The sequence below is a fragment of the Mustela lutreola genome, chromosome 1 (genome assembly GCF_030435805.1).
Source record: "Mustela lutreola isolate mMusLut2 chromosome 1, mMusLut2.pri, whole genome shotgun sequence".
Taxonomy (NCBI): domain Eukaryota; kingdom Metazoa; phylum Chordata; class Mammalia; order Carnivora; family Mustelidae; genus Mustela; species Mustela lutreola.
In genome coordinates, this window is record NC_081290.1 from 155,060,737 (window position 1) to 155,069,227 (window position 8,491).

Genomic DNA, 8,491 nt, shown 5'->3' on the forward strand with positions numbered 1-8,491 from the left:
AATGAGGTTTTACATCGATGAAGTGATATGGCTCCTTACCTATTCAGGTTTCATTAATGTCATCAAATGAGGTTATTTAATTTTTCTATTAAGGCCTGGCTGATATGTTAGTACATTTATAAAAAGCACAGATTTCTAGGTTTATTTCTGTTTTCATTCGGTTGTTTTGCTTTTTTAAAAAATTATTATTAGTGATTAAAAAGAACTTATATTGGCTTTGGCTACATCTGGAAACCTAACAAATATTTTTACTAGTCTTGCTGTTCTCTAAAACTACTATGGATTTTTTTATATAGCCAAGTACTAACAATTTTATCTTTCTTTTCCATCCTCATGCTTCTTTTTACTTTTTGTGTACCATCTCTGCCTACAACATTTGTTCTTATGTTCAGAATGCCTACCAATGGGAAAAATAAATCTAGAAATGCTGCCATGTCATTCTACCTTAAGACTTTAATAAACGAGGGCGCCTGGGTGGCTCAGTGGGTTAAAGCCTCTGCCTTCGGCTCAGGTCATGATCTCAGGGTCCTGGGATTGAGCCTAGCATCGGGCTCTCTGCTCAGCATAGGGCCTGCTTCCTCCTCTCTCTCTGCCTGCCTCTCTGCCTACTTGTGATCTCTGTCTGTCAAATAAATAAATAAAATCTTAAAAAATATATTTAAAAAAAAGAATATCAATAATGTGCAAGCTTGTATTATTTCTCATTTGATTGGCATGCCATTTATTTTCTAGGATATAAACTTCAGTATATCGGTACAGGTTTTTGGTAGCAGCCTTTTATTAGTGAAAAGAAATTTTCAACCATTCTCCATTTTAGAGGTACTTTTTCATGGATAAAGGTAATTTTATTAATTTGATTGTCTGCATCTATAGGGTGGATCATGTTTTTTCTACCTTGCTATATTAATTAAATGAATTACATTGATAAAATCTTTTTTTCTGATTCTAAACTATGCTTGCATTCCTTGGATAGATGCCAACTTGGCCATGGTATATCATTACTATAGATAGCTGGAAGCATTTGCTAGTACTTTAATTTTTCCCCCATTTGTTCATATTTGAAATTGATTTAGATTTCATCGGTTCTATTATACTCGTCCTTTTGCATATGAAATATATGCTGATCTTATTAGATGAGTTGGTAACATGCTTTCATTTTCATTTTCTCAGGAACTTCATATAAGTTAAGATTTATATTTTTCTTAAAAATTTGGCAAACTCATGTAAAAAACAATCTGCAGTTTGAAGTGTTATAGGAGTGGAAGGCTGATTATAGGCTCAAAATTTTTTTAGCATTTTATTTATTTATTTGAGAGATAAACAGTGAAAGAGAAGGCACAAGTGGGGTGAGGAGCAGAGGGAGAAGCCCAATGCAAAGCAGGGAGCCCAATGTGAGTCTTGATCTTGGGATTCCAGGATCATGACCTGAGTTGAAGATAGAGAAAACTTTTTTTTTTAAGATTTTATTTATTTATTTGACACAGAAAGAGATCACAAGTAGGCAGAGAAGCAGGCAGAGAGAGAGAGGGAGGCAGGTTTCCCGCTGAGCAGAGAGCCTGATGCGGGGCTCAATCCCAGGACCCCAGGACCCCATGACCTGAGCCGAAGACAGAGGCTTTAACTCACTGAGCCACCCAGGTGCCCCAAGATAGAGAATTCTTAAGCAGACTCCCCTTGGAGCATGAGGCCTAATGTGGGGTTTGATCCCAGGACCCCGAGATCATGACCTAAGACAAAATCAAGAGTAAGATGCTTAACTGACTGAGCTTGTGTTTATTTTAGCCATTCTTACAGGTGTGAAGTGATATCCCATCATAGTTTTGATTTGCATTTCCCTGATGATGAGTGATGTTGGACGTCTTTTCATGTTTTTATTGGCTATTTTGGATGTCTTCTCTAGAGAAATGTCTGTTCATTTCTTATGGCCTTTTAAAAATTGGATTATTTGGGGTTTTTTGGGTACTGATTTGTATACTAACACATTATCAGATATAACATTTGAAAATATCTTCTCCCATTCTATAGGTTGTCTTTTAGTTTTCTTTTCTTTTTTTTTTTTTTTTTAAAGATTTTATTCATTTGACAGAGAGCAAGAAAGTGAGAGAACACAAGCAGGGGGAGCATCAGAGGGAGAAGGAAAAGCAGGCTTCCTGCTGAGAAGGGAGCCTGAGATGGGTCTTGATCCAGGACTTAAGATCATGACCTGAACTGAAGGCAGACACTTAACTGACGGAGTCATCCAGGCGCCCCTCCTTTCAGTTTTGTTGATTGTTTACTTTGGTATATAGAAGACTTTTATTTTGATGTAGGCCCAATATATAGGTTATTTTTGCTTTTATTTCCCTTGCCTCAAAAGCCTTATCTAGGAAGAAGTTGCTACAACTGATGTCAGAGAAATTACTGTCTGTGCTCTCTTCTAGGATTTTTATGATTCCAGGTCTCACATTTAGGTTTTTAATCTATTTTGAATTTAGTATGGTGTAAGAAAGTGGTCCAGTTTCATTCTTTTGCATGTCGCCGTCCAGTTTTCTCAACACCATTTGTTGAAGAGACTTTTTTCCATTACATATTCTTTCCTGCTTTGTCAAAGATTAATTGACCATATAATTGTGGGTTTATTACTGGGTTTTCTGTTCTGTTCTATTGATCTATATGTCAATTTTTGTGTATGCTACCTTTTATTTTTAGTAAAATTTTCTACAATTCTTTCTTAAATTCTTTTCAAAGAATCAACTTTTATTTTGAATAATTTTGTCTTCTATTATTTGTTCATATTTTTTGTTTTTTTCTGCATTTTTCTTTATTTTCTCCTTTTTGTTTGCACCCACTCCTCTGTGAATTTTTAGATCAAAAAATTTTAAAGACTTTTAAAAAATTTATTTGTCAGAAAAAGAGAGAGAGAGAGCATGCACAAGCAGAGGGGAGCAGCAGGCAGAGGGAGAAGCAGGCTTCTCGCTGAGCAAGGAGCCCAATGCAGAACTTGATCCCAGGACCCTGGGATCAGGACCTAAGCCAAAGGCAGATGCTTAACTGACTGAGCCACCCAGGTGCCTCTCAAATAGTTTTAATAAATGTTTAAAAGCTATTTTTTGTTGTTGTTGCTTTATTTTATCACCTATGATTGATAATTGTCTCTTCTTTATCTTTCATCCTGCCTCCCCCACTATGTCACACAATTTTTCTTCAGTCTCCATTGCTAATAGTAGAAAATTAAATTTCTTGTTGTACTCAGAACACACTTGCTTTATAATTTGTCACATGCACTGTCTCTTGTTGGGGTCCTCATTCTACCCTCTGTATGACTTTTGATCCACCTATTATTATCAAAATTATCCAGCTCATTTGAGATCACAGGTGATTCCATTATGGGAAGTTCTTTGTTACTCATGTGGAATTAGTTCAGATCAGTAGATCCTAGAATAACTTGATGTTGAGAATAATTAGATAATGATGCACATTTAGTTTTCCATAATTAAAGGCTTGGTGACTTCAGCCTGTAATTTCCCCATAGTTTGGATGGAATTTAGATTTTAGAGTGAGCAAAGTACCTGGAAATGGACCATCCATGGTAACTTCCTGGTAAATTTCTATTATAGAATAACTTCTCTAGAAATTCAGTCTTTTCAGAGCAGTCTCTGATTGGTCTCTAGGAAACAAAGTAACAAACATTTCCAAAATTTTCAAAGACAAAATATAACACTTTATTCACTTTCAATGGTAAATTTAAATGTCAAGTGGATTTGAATGTAATTCACATTGAATATTAACCCTCTAGCTGTAGGAAAGCACATGAGAAGCAAAATTGTGATAGGCATTCTCTTTGTGAGTACAAAATTTAAAAACCAGTATTTAAGCCAAAAGGAATCAGTAGGATGATTTCAAGTGATTACTGCAACTATCTACACTCAGCAAAGACCATTTGTACAGGTAGACTGAACCCAACAAAATAATTCAAGTACATCTTTATGGGATGGTGCAAGATGAATTTTATTATAATTTTCTTCACTGAGTTATTTTTTATTAGTCTCTCATAATGACTAGTCTTCTTTTACCAGTGTGTTATTCTTCCTATATGTTAAGTATAACGTTTAGTTAAAACCCAGGCTTTTAATATAACACTGTGTTGGAGAAAGATATATAGTATCACAGCTGTGTGACTGAAGTATAAAATCTCATTTACTTTAAAAAAAATCTTAGCTCTTCAAGAAAATTAAACCCTTAGAGATTAGTATTTTATTTTTAGATCAAACCACTGCTGTACTCATGGCATGAAGTAGAACCAAATAATTTCAATTTTTAAAGAGACATTTGTGAAAATTTTGAAACTATATTTTAAAATGCATCATGTCACTTCATAGTGTATAGTCTTTTTTTTTTTAGTATAGTTGACAAACAATGATACATTAGTTTCAAGTATGCAACATAGTGATTCCACAAGTTTATACATTATGCTGTGTTCACCATAAATATAGCTACTCTCTATCCCAATATACAGTTATTACAATATCATTGACTCTATTTGTCATGCTGTGCCTTTTATTCTCATGACTTATGTATTCCATAACTGGAAGCATATCTCCCACTTTCCTTCACCCATTTTGTCTAGGGTCCCCACCACATTCCCTCTTGTGACTATCAGTTTGTTTTCTGCATTTACAGGTTTGATTCTGCTTTTTGTTTGTTTATTTTTTGCTTCTGACAATGATTATCTGAATGCATATCAGTCATATTGGGGTATACATGTTCACTTTTCAGAGTTAATATCGTTTTCAGAATCATGTAGATAAGAAATAAAATATTTCACTAATAAGTAGGAGTAAATAAAAAAATACAAAGGAGAAGTCATTGTTATGACTCCAATGTGGGAGGAAAAAAATAACTCTATGTGCTTATAGACTTAGCCCTCGACCTCTACTCACACTGTTTGTGATATCCATTTAGTTTTATGGCTTTACATTTCTTGTACATTCTGGTGATATTTAAATCTATATCTCTATACAGACTTTACTCCTGAGCTCCAAAATTCAACTCCTGACTTTAAAAAAAAAAAAAAAAAACAAAATTGCTATATCTACAACTTTATCCAGTCCATGTTGATAGGAATTTCATCCTTCAAGATGCGTAGGTAAAATTTGAAGTCATACTTCATATTCCACACCAAGGAATTTAGGAAATATGTTGATTCTGTCTTCATGACATATGCAAAATCTATTTTTCATAATGTCACTGCTGTCACCTTGCATTCAATCATTATAATATTTCACTTTCATTAGTGTAATAGCCTCAAAATTTGGCCACACTTCTTACCTTCTACATTACAGAATGCACCTTTTGAAAGGTAAATAATCTGCTCTTACACTGAAAATTATTGTTTCTCCTCATTTCACTCAAAGTAAAAGTGAAGGTCTTTAAGGTAGTTCCCACCCTCCTCACCTTCTTTTCCTTTCTGAGTTTATCTCCTACTACTCTCTCCTTCATTCCTCCACGCTAGGTGCACTGAATGTTCCTCAGTTTCTGACTCTCACCATTAGATATTCATGTTTGCCAGGTTCTCTTCCTATCACTACTTCAATGAGTTCTGCTCAGATAATCCTTCTTGAAATTATAATGGTTCCATCCCCTGGGAAGTCTTAGCTCACTTTCCTGGTCCAACTTTTCATAAATAATTTACCACTTTCTAATATCCTACATAAAAATATTTACTCCTTATGTCTATTTTTTCACAAGGCACCATTAACCTAAGCTTCATGAGAACATGATGTTTTATTTATGGCCAGATTAGTCACTGGTAGATAGAAGGCACTCAGTAAATATATTTTAAATAAGTGAGTAAACTGTATGTTTTTCATTCAATCTTATTAAATGATTAGCAAAAAGGAAAGAACATTTTATTTGATGAATTAATAAATGCAATGAGATTTCACTTGTGAAAATATGAGTTTTGAGCAACTATTACTTTTGTGGTCTTATCCTAACACTAACTCTTCATTTAGTTTGATTTACTATAAAGAGTGATAATAAAGAAATTAAATAGAGATGTCTTTTTTACTGACTCCTGTCAGTGGGGACTTGGCTAATCAGAAAACAGGAAAAAAAAAAAAAATCCCACATATATACAGAGCTTAACTGGAAGGAAGCACTGGAGAATTTTGGGAGTATTATTAACTAAAGGCTTTTGGTAAGAAACAGACATTCTAAGGGGGAGGATATATTCAGACAGACCAGACTTCAATCAAAGTTCTTAAACTTTGGATCTTTGTAGTCAAAGATTGAGCTTCAAGGGTATCCATACCTTTATGATCTGTAATACTGCATATCTTTTCCTGGGTAGAGGGTTCATTTCACCAAAATTCTTATATAGGTTCTATAAAAACAATATGTTTAAAAACTTGTAGTAAAGACTAGTGATGAACAACATACATTCTCATCTCTAATATTTTAATAAATGCAGGAAAGTGGTAGCATATACACTTATTTCTTTAACGAGACACTGGTTGATCAACTTTAGATTGTGAATCAAACAAGTTTATTTATCAACACAACATGGACATATAAAAAGTTACCTTTTTGTATAATAATGACGTCATGAATAATTAAATCACCATATTTCCAAATTTCATGCTTAATGATCCCAATGCTCATTTTTCTCTTTAAATAATATGCTATCTTTGGATTTGGTTATAAATAAACCAATTAACATGATTAACCAAGTTCTAAGTATACCACTAGCATGTTTGCTTTCGAAAATAAAGTTCTACATTTTTTTAGATATGTTCCAATAAATGCAATACATATAAATAAATTCTTAGAGGCCTATGCAATGTACTTCACTTTGACATATATATGTACCAAATGTAAAGCACTATGGCATAATGTGTTCACCTTGAAAGGGAATATCTTCAAAGAAAATGCATATAATTGTTCCTTATTTACTATAAGATCAAACTCAGAATACTAAAAAGTATTTTCACAATCAATCTGTTCAAAGTTCCTCCCATAGATGTCTCAAAAAACAAACACACACAACTTTTATTTTAATTGGACATGTTTATTTACCTGTCACTCAACCATGAACAATTTGTGCCTTCAAATCTTATTTCATAATACCTAAGAAGTTTTTCCTCTGTACAAAATATCTCTCAGAATTTCTACCAGAGTACTCTGGATTTATCCATAATGTGGCAGAGTGGAAAGCAGTTCTTCTAAGTATGGCTTGAAGACCAGGGTTGTACTACAAACCATTTGTTTTCATTTTTTGATGAGAAAAGTACAGCAATTGAGATAAATTTTAGAAATGCATTTTTAAAAAAGATTTTATTATTTATTTATTTATTTGACAGCGAGAGAGAGATCACAAGTAGGCAGAGAGGCAGGCAGAGAGGAGGGGGGAAGCAGGCTCCCTGCTGAGCAGAGAGCCTGATGCAGGGCTCAATCCCAGGACCCTGAGATCATGACCTGAGCTGAAGGCAGAGGCTTAAACCACTGAGCCACCCAGGCACCCCTAGAAATGCATTTAATAATTTGACAGAAATTTTTAAAATTTAATTTTTAAAAGTAATATCTACACCCAATGTGGGGCATGAACCCACAACCCCAAGATCAAGAGTCGTATACTTCACCGACTGAGCCAGCCAGACCCTCCAAATACTGTTAGATGCCATGAAATCAGTGGCAATGCCTTCACCACGCAGGTGTTGTCAGGCTACAGGGGAGTGTTGACCTTCTCTCCTTTTATATAACACTTACGTGTTTTAAGTAGAATCTAATAAATCTGGCTTATATATATATATATATATATATATATATATATATTTTTTTTTAGTGTAGTTAGTACAACTAGTATTTATTTATTTATTTTTATTTTTATTTTTTTTAATTTTTTTATTTTTTATAAACATATATTTTTATCCCCAGGGGTACAGGTCTGTGAATCACCAGGTTTACACACTTCACAGCACTCACCAAATCACATGCCCTCCCCAATGTCCATAATCCCAACCCCTTCTCCCAAACCCCCTCCCCCCGGCAACCCTCAGTTTGTTTTGTGAGATTAAGAGTCACTTATGGTTTGTCTCCCTCCCAATCCCATCTTGTTTCATTGATTCTTCTTCTACCCACTTAAGCCTCCATGTTGCATCACCACTTCCTCATATCAGGGAGATCATATGATAGTTGTCTTTCTCTGCTTGACTTATTTCGCTAAGCATGATACGCTCTAGTTCCATCTATGTTGTTGCAAATGGCAAGATTTCATTTCTTTTGATGGCTGCATAGTATGCCATTGTGTATATATACCACATCTTCTTGATCCATTCATCTGTTGATGGACATCTAGGTTCTTTCCATAGTTTGGCTATTGTGGACATTGCTGCTATAAGCATTCGGGTGCATGTGCCCCTTTGGATCACTACATTTGTATCTTTAGGGTAAATACCCAATAGTGCAATTGCTGGGTCATAGGGCAGTTCTATTTTCAACATTTTGAGGAACC

At 34.4% G+C, this 8,491-nt stretch overlaps 1 pseudogene; it reads right to left on the bottom strand.

Moving 5' to 3' along the window:
* Positions 1-7,642: 7,642 nt before the first annotated feature.
* Positions 7,643-7,742, bottom strand: LOC131823047 (U6atac minor spliceosomal RNA; annotated as a pseudogene).
* Positions 7,743-8,491: the final 749 nt, after the last annotated feature.